The 16,578-nt window shown below is 44.5% G+C and overlaps 1 long non-coding RNA gene across 1 annotated transcript; it reads left to right on the top strand.

Moving 5' to 3' along the window:
- The first annotated feature begins 12 nt into the window (after positions 1 to 12).
- Positions 13 to 15,961, top strand: LOC146358919 (uncharacterized). Its single transcript, XR_014786185.1, has 3 exons — positions 13 to 227; positions 11,225 to 11,320; positions 15,108 to 15,961. It is a non-coding gene; the product is annotated as an uncharacterized LOC146358919 (long non-coding RNA).
- The last annotated feature ends 617 nt before the right edge of the window (positions 15,962 to 16,578 follow it).

Below are 16,578 nucleotides of genomic sequence, written 5' to 3'. Positions count from 1 at the left end.
CAGTATCTCAGTAGACTTAGCTGTTCCTCTGAACCGAGCGACTGTCAGCTACTCAAACCAGCAAGAGAACTGGAATTTACTTCCAGTTTAGTGCCACAGTTTCTCCCCAGCCAGAGGAATGAGGAGAGGTTATCAGCTGAGCTTGAGAGTGGGGAACAGAGATCTACAAACATCAGCGGCAGGCTCAGGCTGGTGAGGCTGCCATGGCATGCTTGACCACATACCATGTAAGTGATATAACTTTCCCTTGTGCAAGAGAACTTTGATACCTTCTTAGTAAGCAGGGGGCCTAACCCACAAACCAGCAGGGCAGCATGAAGAGGCATCATGCATTGGATCATGTGTTTAACCTATTACCAGTGCCAGAGTCCTCTTAGGCAAGAAGTGCTGAGTCAACTAAAGATTTCAGGTGGGTGGGGGATTGCATGAAGTTAAGTCAACATCTATTTTCACTGTCATTAAAATATATATCTTGAAATGTGACCTAGGCTGCCATCTAAGGCACACTTATTTGGGGTCAAGTGTCATTGGGATGTGCTTCTGAGTTGACGTGTTCAGGAATGAACTACCAAGATGGGGGAATTTATTATAGATACATTAAAGTGGAATAAAAACTATGAATTGGTAAGTATATTTCTCCCCATCCCCTTCCCTATTCAGCAGAGAGAAAGTGAAAGCACTTTGTGAAATGGGGCAGTAAGCTCTTTCTCCCATTTTGAACCCATTTAATTTTAGTGAGACCTGGGCTCCATCTACATGGAAATGGAATGAGAAGTATTTTCTGGTTATATCTGGATTTTAATGAAATTGCTTTGGTCCAGCAGGCACACACGAAGCAAGAAAAGTAGGGCAAGCTTTACCTAAAAACCTGCTTTCCAGGTCCCACAGCACTGGAAACCCCAATACCTTGGGGTTGGGTAGGTGGAGTAGAACTGAATATCATCAGCCCCATAGGTGCTGCTCAGCGTATGTGAGAGGCTTGTTCCCTGCTCCTGTCCACTCTCCCCTACTCAGGGGAAGTTTACTGGAAGCACTGAATTAAGCCCCTGTAGTTTACCCCACACCTCTCCCCTCTCATCCACCATTGGGATATTGTGAAAGATTAAAAGAGACTGTGCTATTGTGAATGGGAAAAACAGGCTACATAATCTGAATGGGTGAAGCAGCTATTGCACTATTGTGAATGCTGGAAACAGTGCTACAGTGCTATTATGAATGGGAAATACAGGCTACAAACTGTGAATGGATAAAGCAGCTACTCCACTATTGTGAATGCCTGAAATAGCGCAACTGCGGTATTCTGAATGGGAAGTACAGGCTATATACTGTGACTGGGGAAAGCAGCTACTCCACTATTGTGAATGTCAGAAACAGCACTACTGCGCTATTCTGAATGGAAAATACAGACTCCATACTGTGGATGGGGAAAGCAGTTACTCTGCTATTGTGAATGCCTGAAACAAAGCAACTGCCATACCGTGAGTGGGAAAAAGAAGCTAGATGTTGTGAATGAGAAAGCAGCCCTACTGCGAATGGGGAGGGGGGAAGGGGCGGCCCACCCCTTGACCAGGTCACTGCCAGGTCACAGAAATAAGCACGCCCAGGATTTAATCGGGGGGATGGGGCACACTGCAGCGGAACCGTGCAGGAGCCACATTTAAGGAAAAAAGACACACTAAAAGGACTTTCTGAAAATGCACGTTTTCCAAAGGGAACCTGCGGGGTTCCTGGGGATTGGTGACAGTGTCATTTGTCACGAACAACCTTGATGTGCTGCCGTTCTGCACTAAATCAGCCTTGCAGATTGTGCCGAAGTTAAAATATTAACTCATTGTTAATGTTTGAGCTATGGCTGATCATCACATTTTTACCCTTGGGCTGTGGCATTTGATCTTTTGTGCATCATCCTGTTTGCCATCTCTGGCCTATATTTACTATTCATCCATTACCTCACTATCAGTCAATGTCGTTTTAATATGTTTCACGTTGTATTTGCTGGAGTTCTGCTCTTTTGCCAGAAGCTTTCCTTCTTTTTCTAGGTCATCCCAGATTTGCTCCCCGTGACAGTTTCCTGTATGATCTCAAATATAGCAAAGCCATGCTCAGATATAAAAAGAATCAAGGAAACATATAAGGGAAACTTCAGGCAGCCCAAGGAGAGAGGGACCATTAGACCATATGTATGTCTCAAGGTTCATCTTCTCCCAAGAGTGCAAGACCTATACATGTATACAGATACAAGAATCCAACCAAAGTATGTATTTAATCCATAGACCTTGCCACAAATTGGTGCATAAAACAGTTATTAAAACAAACAATAAAATGGGAATAAGGGTATATAAAATAAACAGAAGAGAGTATTCATGCATGATGATGAGGGGGTGATTGCTCATAGGGATGTACGAAAGTAACTTACCTGTTTGCGGATGTGATTCACGGTGGGGGGGGAGGTGCTCTGTCCCTCCCCCCGGAATCCTCGACGGGGGGGAGGCGATCCGGTCCTCCCCCCTGGAATCCTGCCTGGTCGGCTCTGCTCCACGGCAGCTCTGCGGAGCAGCCGGCCAGGGCCGTCTGCAGCCAGAGTTCCGGCCGCGGATGGGCTGCTGTGGGCGCAAATGCCGCCATTTGCGTCTAGCCAGGCTGCCGTGATAGGCTACGTAAGTATTTACATAGCCTATCACGGCAAGCCAAAAAAACACAAAAAACCCCACAGAGTATGCAAATGGCGGCGCCTATGGCGGCCGCTGTTTGCATTCCCTGTTTTTCGCCGTTCTAGCCTATGTAAATATTTATGTAGGCTAGTACGGCGAAAAATAGGGGAACGCGAATAGCGTAGTGGGCGCTATTTGCGTTCCTTTTTTTTTCGCCGTAATAGCTTACGTAAATATTTACGTAGGCTAGAATGGTGGGGAAAAAAGGAACGCACATGCCACCCACTCCGCTATTTGCATTCCCCTATTTTTCGCCGTAATAGCCTACGTAAATATTTACGTAGGATAAAACGGCAAAAAATAGGGAATGGAAATGGTGGCCGTCGTAGCCGCTGCCATTTGCATATGCTGGTGTTTTGTTTTGTTTTTTGGTTAGCTGTGATAGGCTACGTAAATACTTACGTAGCCTATCACAGCTGCAAAGCCTCCAATGGCAGCCGCAGCAGCCTGGCTGTGGCCAGCCAGGACACCAGCCGTTGGAGCCGCCGCCGCATCCGCCCCAGGTAAGTTCCGTCCCGGGGGGATTCTGCAGGGGGCAGGGGGCCGTTCTTCCATGGATTCCGGGGGGCTGGATTCTAAAGACTTTAGAATTTTTTTGGCTTGTCATGATAGGCTACGTAAATACTTACGTAGCCTATCACGGCAGCCTGGCTGGACGCAAATGTGTGAATGGGACATGCGTTGTGAATGCAACTGCGCACATTTGTGTCCGCAGCAGCCCATCCGTGGCCAGAACTCCGGCTGCGGATGGCCCTGGCTGGCTACTTTGTGGAGCCGCCACAGAGTGAAGCCGGTCGGGCAGGATTCCGGGGGGGAGGACCGGATCGCCTCCCCCCCGCACCCGTCTAAAGAATCCGGCCTTACTGGAATCTGTGGCGGAATTCTCTGCCATCCCTAATTGCTCACACCCAGTTACACAACCATGCAAAGTTTTGACACAGGAGCCATGTTTATCTCATGCTGTTTTTAAAGATTTTAAAGATTTAAAAACTGCAAGGTGGCCATGCATAAGAAGGAAAGAGATCGTCCTTTATACTTTGTGCCAAGGAGTAAAGGGTTTACTCTGTTTGAAGTGATGGTCAGTTGTAAAAATCATTAGCATAGCAAGCAAAGCCAGGAAAGCCTAGTAATTTTTTTTTTTTTAACTGTGAATGGTTCCTTTTGTACCTTTCACAAAGTCTGTAAAGTGATTTTGGTGCTCAGTGGATTCACCTTCTGGCCTCTTTTTATACCTTTAATTTCCCTTTGTCCCAAATGAACATATTTCTAACGTTCGTATTTTCTGCGGGACCAGGATAGTCAAGAGATTGCCTTCTCCCTTATCAACCTGCCCAGTCAGTGAGGTCATCAGATGAGACACTTCTGGTGGTTCCACATGGACCTGCAGTCCATTTGGAGTCCACTTGGAGTACAGCCTTCAGTGTACTGTTTTTCTCTCTGTGGAACTCCCTGCCTCTTGATGGCATGCAGACACCGCCAGTGTTTTTTTTTGGCACCTGTTGAAGACATGTTTATTTAAACAAGCCTTCCCTGACTGACCAGCCACAGTTTTAGATAACAGAATCTGTTTTAAAATATTTGGTTCTGTATTTTTTCTTTCCCCCTTCTTTTTATTGTTCACTGCTCAGAAATCTTGTCAGATAAAAAGAAATGAATAATAAATAAATATGGCATAACATAAGTTTTCAAGATCTCAGATTATGGAACAGGAAAATGAAGGGGGCAAGATTTGTATTGCCTTTTAAATATGTATTTTAAACAAATGTTTCTGATGACTTAGGTTCACTACGGAGCCAGATTCTGAGCTTTGAATTGGTGAAGTTTTTAACAATAACCTAAAACATTAATCCATTGTCAAGAGGATAATTGGGGGGTGGAATGGGGGGAGAGCCAGATGACAAAACAACAGAAAAGAAATGCCATATCTTTCTAAAGGTGATAGTGAAAGCCATATCATGATTTTTTTACCTAAATTCTGAAGATAACTGTGTTTTATGCAGGGATTGGATCACACAGTGTATACTGACATTTTAAGTTCTGAAAATCTGAAGTCTAGTACTTTCAGACTGGGGTGTGTAACGGTAAACATGTAAAAAAAAGATACTTATTGGCTTGGCATGAAATATAGATTTTTAAGGCCAACATTTCAAAAGTTAGTTAACAAATATGTCAAATATTAGAGAAGAGGACATTACTTTATTGGAATAAAAATAATGCAAATACTTCTTCAGATGAAAATATGTCACAAATCCTACATTCTAGGTTATGTTTAGCTTGGCAGCATGCCTTTGACTTCCCAGCCATTGGAAGCCCACTCCCCAACATTTATCTAATATTTCTAAGGGTGCAATCCTATGCATGTTTAGACAGAAAAAGAGTCCCACAACTCCCAGCGTTCCCTAGCCAGCCATGCTGGGGAATGCTAGGAGTCGTGGGACATTTTTCCTGTCTAACAGTGCACAAGATTGCGCCCTAAATTAATAATAGTAACAGACAAACTGGTCATAGTATTTCCTATTTCATTCATCTAAGTTGTGACAAACAAAGGGAAGAATGAAGAAGTAGATATATATTCACCAACAGGTAAGTATCTGCTGTTTCCATTTTCATGCTATTTACAAGAGCTTTACTGTGAAACTAGACTTCTGAGTGGGTATTTATGTGAAACTATTGCAGCATCCTAATATGGCTGGCTTTTAGTCAACACAGAAAAAAGTATTAATGGATTCATTTTCTGAAAGTGACATGATTGTCATGGATGTTTGTGGATGCATATTAACTCATGAATGTATGATAGTTAAGTACTTCTTTACACTGGAACAGAGTCTTGTTGGAATGCACCCTAACAATGCTGCTCAGGAGAAAGTAATATGAAATTTAGTGGGATCTAGGCATATGCTTAAGCTGTGATTTCCTATGCCACGCATCTAGCCCCAAACAGAGAGTTGGTAAGTTATAATTTCATGAGCTGGATATCCGAGGCACCATTCCTCAGCAGTTCTGATCCTATCTGCAGGGTCAGTTTCAGAGAATAGTTTTAGGGGAGCGCTCATTGGCCCGCTGGTATTTAGGCTATGGGATGCCACAGATTACTATTTTATTCCCAGTGTTGTTGTTGTTCAGTCGTTAAGTCATGTCCGACTCTTGGTGACCCCATGGACCATAGCACGCCAGGCCTTCCTGTCCTCCACTCTCTCCCGGAGTGTGCTCAAGTTCATATTCATTGCATTGGTGATGCTATCTAGCCATCTCATCCTCTGCCGTCCCCTTCTCCTTTTGCCTTCAGTCTTTCCCAGCATCAGGGTCTTTTCCAGAGAGTTTTCTCTTCACATTTGGTGGCCAAAATATTTGAGTTTCAGCTTCACTATCTGTTCTTCCAAGGAGCAGTCAGGGTTGATTTCCTTTAGGATTGACTGATATGACCTCCTTGCAGTCTGGGGGACTTGTAAGAGTCTACTCCAGCACCACAGTTCGAAAGCATCAATTCTTTGGTGCTCAGCCTTCCTTATAGTCCAGCTCTCACAGCCATACGTTACTACTGGGAAAACCATAGCTTAGATTATGCGGACCTTTGTCAGCAAGGTGATGTCTCTGCTTCTTACTATGCTGTCTAGGTTTGCCATAGCTTTCCTCCCAAGGAGCAAGCGTCTTTTAATTTCATGGCTACAGTCACCATCTGTAGTGACGGTGTAGTCACCGTCGGTGATCTTGGAGCCCAAGAAAATAAAATCTGTCACTGCTTCCATTTCTTCCCCTTCTATATGCCAGGAAGTGATGGGGCCAGATGCCATGATCTTCGTTTTTTTAATGTTGAGTTTCAAACCAGCTTTTGCACTCTCCTCTTTCACCCTCAACAAGAGGCTCTTTAGATCCTCTTCGCTTTCTGCCATTAGGGTGATATCGTCTGCGTATCTGAGGTTGTTGATAATTCTCCCGGCAAACTTAATTCCGACCTGTGATTCATCTAACCCAGCGTTTCTCATGATGTACTCTGCATATAAGTTAAATAAGCAGGGCGACAATATACAGCCTTGTCATACTCCTTTCTCAATTTTGAACCAATCGGTTGTTCCATGTCCGGTTCTTACTGTTGCTTCTTGACCCTCGTACAGGTTTCCCAGGAGATAGGTAAGGTGGTCTGGTCCTCCGATCTCTTTAAGAATTTGCCACAGTTTGTTGTGATCCACTCAATCAAAGGCTTTAGTGTAGTCAATGATGCAGAAATAGACGTTTTTATGGAATTATTTTGCTTTCTCCATGATCCAGTGAATGTTGGTGATTTGATCCTCTGCCTCTTTGGAACCCAGCTTGTACTTCCGGTAGTTCTCGGTTCACATACTGCTGAAGCCTAGCTTGTAGGATTTTGAGCATAACCTTGCTGGCATGTGAAATGAGCGCGTTCCCAGTGTTATTTGACATCTATATGAAGCTGTTGGGAGCAATCAGTAGGGGATTTGGAGCAAGGTGCCATCAGGACTCTGGTGATGTGACGCCCAGCTCTATTTCTCTGTAATATCTGAATCAGCGGAGGCTGTGCAAGCCTTGGACTGGTGCTTAGATGCAGTGGTGGGCTGGATGAGTGCCAGTAAACTGCATCTGAATCCTGACAAGATGAAGGGTCTGTGCGTGAGTTGTTCCCATGTCCAGGAACTGGGTCAGTTGCCTGCTCTGGATGGGGTTTCACTTCCCCTGAAGGAGCATGTGTGTAGTCTAGGGCTGCTCATGGACCCATCGTTGTCACTGGAGGCACAGGTATTTTTAGTGACTCGGACCATCTCCAGCAGGCAAGATAGGGACCATTGACCACTATGGCCCATGCACTGATAACCTCAAAACTGGGTAACTGCTGACAACTGTTGACAAGCTGCTTGTTAGCAGGGCAGGCATGGAAGACTCCCATAGTACTTGGCAGTCATGGATATGGTCACCCTAAGAAACCTGCCTCAGCAAACCTATGCAAAGATGGGGGAAATGACAGCATAAATGGATCTCGCCTAAAACTCTGCATTTCTCCAGGTCGCATTTGGAAAGTCAAATTTATTTAGCAGCACCAATCCAATCAAAATGTCACATACTCAGGCTGGGCAAATGCTAATTGAATTATGCAAACATATACCAGCCCTGGAGTGATCTCCCCAGGTATGACCTAATCACGGGTACAAGGTTTTGAACAAGCTTTTGAGGCTCAGCATCCTCTTGATTAGATTTCCCCATCAGAAGTCACTCTTTTGGCATTCAAAATGACTCTGGCCAAGAACATCCCCAACCTTTTGTTTTCAGCCTGAAATGGCTATTTCTAATCAACTTCCTCTGGCCCCTTTATGTCTTTGTCATGTTGGACCTGACACCCATTCTCTCTTTGAAGCCTTTGTAAGAATGGTACAAAAACCCTGGGTTTCAAGCCCTCAGTGACCTTGCCATCCATAGGCAAGGTCCCACTTTGCTGCTGAAATCACTTGGTTTTCTGGCTGCCCCACAGAGGCAGGTTACCATAACCATTTTAGCCAGACTACTACCAGAGTCTGGTCGCTAGGTCTTTGCTTACAGTGATTTACTGCAAGCGCTTTTTAAAACAAGCTATTTTTCTTCACTGAAACCTCAGGAGTTCATAGAATCATAGAATAGTAGGGTTGGAAGGGGCCTACAAGACCATCGAGTCCAACTCCTTGCTCAGTGCAGGAATCCAAGTCACAGCATCCCTGACAGATGGCTGTCCAGCCTCGTCTTGAATGCCTCCAGCATGGGACAGCCCACTATCCTGGAGCAGCATGGTCATTTTAAAAGGTTTTTTCTTTCTTTAAAACAGTGTTGCTTTAAACAAATAGTTTATCACTCAGGCATACCTAAGACAGGCTTCTTTTGGGAAGCCCTTAGGAAGAGGAAGTATTTTGGCTGAAAGTAAATGGAGACGGAGGATTTCAATTTAAAAAGAACACCCACAAACAAGGCAGTGAGCACAATTCATTTTTTTAAAAAAACGTACATATTTATTATTGGAATATACTACACTGCGTTTTTATTTACGAAAATTCCGCAACTCTCTGCGGACGACAAAAAAAAAGCCACATGACTGCTGGCTCCGCAGGACCTCGTGGTGCCATTCCACAGAGGATTCTGTGGCACGGACCGAAGGGAATTTGATCCCATTTCAGTCCGTGGCAGAATTCTCTGACATCCCTACACATAGGCTTCTATGTGACTAAGCTTCCACATATTCTGGAATTGTGTTTAATAGGTGTTTCAGAATGCATGGATGCCTATGCATATAGAGGTCTGCATGCATAGGTTCCCCACTGCAGATATTCATGCTCAATGTGTGGACATCAGGTGAGGCTAGTCAGTGTGTGAAACATTAGTGGTGGAGCCAATGGCTTCACAGCCCCCTTCAATACATGCAGCCCCCTTCACATGGGTAACATGTGAAGGGGATTAAAATTATTAGTAGAACCTAAGTTCTCAAATTTTGGAGTGACACACATCCCCAAGGGAGGCACAACATTTCTGGGGAGGATCCTCAGGCAGGGGAACCTTTCTGTCCAACCTGCCCCCCCCCTGCTCCAGCAGCCAAAGTTTAGCCTTTGCAAAGAACAGAACAAGACACCTACCATAGGACCGGTAGAGGGGGAATGTCATATAGCCCTCCTCCATGCCCCCTGACAGCTGGGGTTTGGCACTGTACTTTTGGCACTGTCTGTACTTTTGAAAAATTCATTGACCTTGGTAGAACAGGGATTACCCTTGCCAGTAGCAGATTGTATGAGGATCTCCATATGGTTCACTTGTGGAACAAATCAATAGTGTTGGGCTGGAGGCAGCCAGGACATAGTTTTAGAAGGCAGGGGGAGGGAGAGTTCAACAAGTTTGAAACACTGGCTTTGAAGGTCAGCTGTTCAGAGTGCTTGACTGTTATGACGTGGACCAAGATTCAAATTGTACAGTCTTGTGTTAAGAGGTGGGATGCTAAACTGAGCCCTTGTGATGAGCAGTGGATAATCTGAAATTGTGTATTATGTAAAAGCAAGGAGCCAACCTGCATTGCTCTTTGGTTTGGCTATTTCTGCTCCTACATAATCACAAACCTGGCCCATATAAGCAGTGCAGCGTATGGCCTTATATTTTTCGAGCTCACTTTACATAAAATAAAGAGTTCAGAGCACAGTTTACAGGCCTGCTAAAACCTCTCTATAAAAAGCTAATTTTATTCCACTATACGAGAGTCCTAACTTCACAATGCAACCTAGTAATACTTTCACAATGCAATGTATACATTATTACTTGGATATGTAACCCATGTAAATTCTACTCAGAGAAAGGATTTCTCATGATTTGTGTGACTAATCCAACCAGACAAATCTAGTTCTTATTCTGTCACATTCATATTTGCAAAAGGGAGGTATATAACAAAGGTAGAGAACTAGGAATGTAATGTTACACATTTATCCAAAGTTTATACAACTCTTCTTTCCATGAGATAAAGTCACAATTTATGAGATTTTATGTTATCATAACTAGTGAATGGATCTGGCTTCACACGGGTGGGAATAGCCCTTATGTTGATACAGTGAAGGCTGCAAGCAAACTTTTGTAGCTGTCTGAGCTGGCCACACTGTGCCCATCTTGTCTTAGTGAAGCTATACCTGCAGGCACCTCTAGGCATAGTCCTGCCAAGTGCACTGGTATAGCCCCTTTCCTTTGTCCACTCCATTCTCCTGAAAGGGGTTGTCCAACAGCACCTGGGCGGGGCAGGTGCAACGATGTCCCTCAGTTTACTAATTTCCTTGCCTGCAAACTGTATGGGCTGCAAAACTATGCGCTGTTTAGGGAAGTCTGCCCCAAGTGGCTGAATGTTTCACTGCAGGCTTTAACCTAATGGACACATTTAAATTAATTCAAATTAATTAATGAATTTAAAAAACAAAATACCCTTGGGGTGCGCACCCTTAGGGTTCCCTTAGTATGCATGTCACTTTTCAAGTGTCTAGGTTTTAGGGCTGTGTGCAGCATGGTGGGCAATTTGGATGTCCGAATCTTGCTTCAGCTCTGGAGTCTGAAGTGGGTTGGATCAGGTCTGAATCAGCCGGAGGCAGATCGGGGCCAATTCAGAAGCTCCAAACTGGCCTCTGAGGTGGGTTGGGGTGTGTGTGTGCACAGCCCTACGCAGGTTTCACAGCTTTGTTGCTATGATGAAGACAGACACACATCCTCTGATATTATTACAGATAATCTTGGGATATAGGTTACCAGCAGTTAGCAGCTTCCTTCTGAGGGCTTCTCTACATTATGGAAAAAAAATACCACAGCCGTTCTGGAGCTTTCTGCTTCCGTTTCCGTGGTGCGGTTAGGATGGACTCCTTCAGATGACGAACTCGTGATGTGGAATTGAAAACGCCCTTTCTTGGCAGCCTTACCAGGGCTTTCTATATTTTCAATCAAACAGCAGCATCTAGTGGCCAAATTATAGAGCTATGTGAACATTATACTCTGGCAATATCCTGCTTTTTTTTTAATTCCAGCTTATCTCTGATCTTTTTGAAAGAGGAATAAATGGGGAAAAGCGCAGGAGACATCCTGGAGGTTGACAGCATTGTGTAAAGGATCCACAAACCTCCGTGAGTGGCCAATCCCGAGCATGCAATAAATTGCTTGTGTAAAGAGGCCCCCAGCGGGTGTCATAATGGAGCAGGTATCTGAACCTAAGCCCATTTCTTTAGCCACTACACCACATTGGCTGGATATTGTGGTGAGAACAATGGTGATACCCTACACACCCTGCTCACATTTTTCCAGGCATTGCTCAAAAAATGATTGCAGCAAATCCACAGGTAAATTATAAGCTGGTGTTGTCAAGCTAAAACTGCCACACTAATTTTGCAAAAGCCTTTCAGTTAGGTACCACATTGCAAACTGAGACACTTTCATGACTAAGTGCTCCTCCATATAAAAAAATCCTCACACATAGAGAACTTGCATGACAGGGAAAAGGCTAGGCTAGAACGCTTCTCAGGGACATCCACTTTTCAATAGGCCGAGATTTGTTATCAGTAATAGTAGTAGTAGGGAAGAGAACTGCATTGTATGAGCCTCCACTGGTATTCTGATTGGCTATATCCACACCCAGAGAGAACTAGGCCTTTGTGCAGCAATATCTAACTGAAAACAGGAGTCCTCCTGCTGGGTCCATGCTTTGTAACACACATTGACATTCTCCTTACTGTGGCAAATTCTTAAAGTGATGGGAGGACCAGACCACCTTACCTGTCTCCTGAGAAACCTGTACGAGGGTCAAGAAGCAACAGTAAGAACCAGACATGGAACAACTGAGTGGTTCAAAATTGGGAAAGGAGTATGACAAGGCTGCATATTGTCACCCTGCTTATTTAACTTATATGAAGAGTACATCATGAGAAATGCCGGGTTGGATGAATCAGAGGTTGGAATTAAGATTGCTGGGGGAATTATCAACAACCTCCGATATGCAGACGATACCACCCTAATGGCAGAAAGCGAAGAGGATCTCAAGAGCCTCTTGTTGAGGGTGAAAGAGGAGAGTGCAAAAGCTGGTTTGAAACTCAACATTAAGAAAACGAAGATCATGGCATCTGGCCCCATCACTTCCTGGCATATAGAAGGGGAAGAAATGGAAGCAGTGACAGATTTTACTTTCTTGGGCTCCAAGATCACCGCAGATGGTGACTGTAGCCATGAAATTAAAAGACGCTTGCTCCTTGGGAGGAAAGCTATGGCCAACCTAGACAGCATAGTAAGAAGCAGAGACATCACCTTGCCGACAAAGGTCCGTCTAATCAAAGCTATGGTTTTCCCAGTAGTAATGTATGGCTGTGAGAGCTGGACTATAAGGAAGGCTGAGCGCTGAAGAATTGATGCTTTCGAACTGTGGTGCTGGAGAAGACTCTTACGAGTTCCCTGGACTGCAAGGAGGTCAAATCAGTCCATCCTGAAGGAAATCAACCCTGAGTGCTCCTTGGAAGGACAGATCCTGAAGCTGAAGCTCCAATATTTTGGCCACCTAATGCGAAGAGAAAACTCTCTGGAAAAGACCCTGATGCTGGGAAAGACTGAAGGCAAAAGGAGAAGGGGACGGCAGAGGATGAGATGGCTAGATAGCATCACCAATGCAATGAATATGAACTTGAGCATGCTCCGGGAGAGAGCGCAGGACAGGAAGGCCTGGCGTGCTATGGTCCATGGAGTCATGGGGTCACGAAGAGTCGGACACGACTGAACAACAACAACAACAACAACAACAATTTCATCTATATAGAGCAGAGGCTTTCAAACTGTTTTCTGGGAAATTCTGCAGTTCCTCTGTTAGATGACTGGACTGCAAGGAGGTCATATCAGTCAATCCTAAAGGAAATCAACCCTGACTGCTCATTGGAAGGACAGATACTGAAGCTGAAGCTGAAATATTTTGGCCACCTAATGCAAAGAGAAAACTCCCTGGAAAAGACCCTGATGCTGGGAAAGATTGAAGGCAAAAGGAGAAGGGGACGGCAGAGGATGAGATGGCTAGATAGCATCACCGATGCAATGAATATGAAGTTGAGCACACTCCGGGAGACAGCGGAGGACAGGAAGGCCTGGCGTGCTATGGCCCATGGGGTCACGAAGAGTCGGACACGACTTAAGGACTGAACAACAAATGGCTGACAAGCATCTCTGAAAGACAGTATGTGCCCAACAATCAATTTTTCTTCCCAATATGTAGCTACTGGAGAGGCTGGGAGTGTTCTCAGTTACCCTCTAAGTTCGCACATAAGGCAGAAGTGAGGTGCAACAAGCCTGGCCAGTCCTGGGGTGGTCATGTGTCCTCTTTTACAGAGATGAAGGGCTGCCAGAGGACTCTTCTATTTGAAGAGTTGTCCTGTCCCATTCTAGTTTAAAGATACTGAACCATAAGGACTGTTGCCCATCAACAGCTAGCACCTGGACAGCAGGCTGAAGAGGAAGGAACACAAGTCACCTCATCACATCATGATGAGATGGGCAGTATTTCCATTTAAATTATAATAATTTGTATCTACACATATAAATTAACATATGCAGATTATATACAAAGCAGTACCCTCATTTGTCCTCTTTTTGGTGACACATGCCCTCTTGTGCGACAATTCATAGCGATGTGTTAAATGTGTATTCTGGAACATACCACACAAGTCTCTGTAACATGGTTCCCTCAGCAAAAAAAAAAAAAAATTATGTGGAAAGGTCTCCTGAAGGTAGAAATGTCAAAAATCATTGCTATGGAGATGAATTATCAGCATTCTGATTGCCTGTCTTGTCTCTCGGATAAAATTTGAAAGGGCACTACAGGGAAAAGTATCTTGTGTCATTTAAGTATCATGTTCTCTTTTACCTTCTAGTTGTGTGTTCCCTACTTTTCCCCAGCTTCTTCTCTTCTAGCTCCATCTGCAGGTTCAGTGGAGAATTCTCAAAGTTCAAAAGGCGAGGGTTAGTGCAATTGCTAATTAATTGCAGTGAACTTACTCCACTTAATCAACTTGGCAAAGCAATCAAACTACATGAGTGGGAATTTCCCCCTATAAGTATCTCAATGTCTTGATCAGAACTCCTGTTCAAATCACTAAAATCAACTATAATTGTTTTAGAGTTGCAAGGTTTAATCCATTTAGGGCGCAAGCCTATCTAGATAAGCGGCCGCCTCTGAACTCAGAGGCGACCATCTATCCAAAGCAAGGCAGGAGAAGCACGGGGGGGGGGGATCATTCCCTCCACACCTCTCCTGCCCTGCTTTTTCTGCCCTGTGGGGGGGTGGCGAGCGGGAGAGGGATCATTCCCTCCGCACCTCTCCTGCCCTTTTCCCACCCTGCGGGGCGGGGGGGTGGCGAGTGGGACAGGAGGCTGCTGTATGACACATAGGATGTGTTGTACAGGCAGATCCGCTCTCCCTGCCCCGGAACACCCCCAGCCCCACTCCGCGCTTCTCTTGCGAGCGCGGAGGACAGGGCTTCTCCATGCTGCCTCCGAGGCAGTGCGGACATGCAGGGAGGTTGGTTCCCAGAAAGCAGCATATCCTATGGCTGACTAGCCGCTGTCTAGTGGCCAGAGGATTGTTCTCTCCATCAGCCAAATGCTAAACCTTTAGTTGATTAGTCACTGCAGTTAATTGTGGAGGGCAAATGGTAATCAGATGAGCTAAAAAATAAAGGCATACCTTATTTGGGGGCTATTTTGTTTCTGGTATGTTACTATGAAAAGAGGTGGGATGACCTTTCCTTCAAACAATGAGTGGTAATTTTATGAAACTGTATTCACATTTCCTTTTTATCTCAAAATTTAATAAATAAATTAAAAATAAACCTAATCAATTAAACTATTTAATTGATTAATATCCCCAATTTGTTTTGTTAATAGAGACTGCAGAGAACTGGAAGAGAAGAGAACCAAAGCTATTCCAGGCCTCCAATGTGGTGCCAGCAGACACCTCCTTGAGCATCCACCAGGCTCCCTGCCCCTCCTGATTTTTATTTCTTCAGGATTCTTTTTTAAAATTAAAACCATTTTTTTTAACTGGGAAGCTGCCATGCTGCAAAATGAAGTGTTGCCTTCCAGTTCCATTTTCATTTGGGTTGAAAAGAGTGGTTTGTATTTTGGAGCTCAGCCCCCACTTGAACCTTGTACTCAGGTTCTTGGGCAAGTTATTTTTCTTTTAGTCTCACCAGTGTGCCTTCTGGAAAAAGAGGTTTTTGGGACTGGCCATGGCCACCATGGCAACCATATTATGAATGGGCAAGCCTGCCATGGCAGCCGTTTTTGTGAGAATGCCCATGATTCTCAAAATTCCAAGTGTGCTCACCAACCTAAAAAGATTGGGGACCCCTGCCATACGATGAGACCAGCTGCCTTTGGCTTTCCCTCCTAGTGGTGGCCATTTCAGTAGGCTACAGTAGAAAGGTTATTTTGTCAGCAATGCTGAGCGAGCAACTGCCTTTGGTTTCCTCAACTGTCACCTAGGAGTAGTCATTCCATCAAGCTACCTGAACTGTTTCCATCCCAGCTGATTATTCTAAGAACTGTAACTTTAAGAACTGGTACCGGATTTCCCACCATCCCACCCTCATCCCTTTTTCCTGTGTAGCATGTATTTCAGACCGTAAGCCTGAGAGCAGGGGCTATTTTACTAATTATCATTGCAAGCCACTCTGGGAGCTTCTTGGCTAAAGAGTGGGATAAAATCCTTTAAATAAAATAAAGGTATTTTAAAACTATTTTATTTCCACCATCTCATTACTTAATCTGACATCTGCATGTATGCGTTCTAGCACATAGGAGGCAAGATGCTGCTCTTTTACAATTAAGCTTTGGAAAGCAACAGCAGATTGATTACCCACACTATATGGCAGTGGGGGTCTCTAAAAGATACCCTAAGGTGTGGTGGAGGACATTGTCCTTCTTACTAAATGTTGAAGTAAGATTTTTCTGTACATGGAATGGGGTGAGCACCATCTTGTCCTTCGCCTCAGGCACTAGGATGTCCTGGACCAGCTCTGCTAATGGAGATTCCCCGCCCTTAGGAATGTTGACTGACATCAGGGTCCCCCCCCCCCACTTCCCTCTACAACTGGCTGGAAGAGGAAATGGAATATAGGAGATGGAGAACAGAAGAAAACACCCTTAGATATATATAAAAAGAGCACAAAGAAAACAAATTAATTCTCTGGATAGATCATTTCCTGGATCACACTAAATTGTTTTTAAAATATCCCCGAGACAGAAATGAGAGCTTAGAAATCAGTGGAGAAATCCAATGGAGAAATCCAATAGTTTAATATCAGAATGTAGCAAGCTGCCTTATACTGAGTAAGACTATTGGTCTATCTAGCCC

This window comes from Heloderma suspectum, chromosome 1 (genome assembly GCF_057233095.1).
Source record: "Heloderma suspectum isolate Gila_16-S chromosome 1, 16-S_ref, whole genome shotgun sequence".
NCBI classification, from domain to species: domain Eukaryota; kingdom Metazoa; phylum Chordata; class Lepidosauria; order Squamata; family Helodermatidae; genus Heloderma; species Heloderma suspectum.
This window is presented reverse-complemented; position numbering and strand designations above follow the sequence as displayed.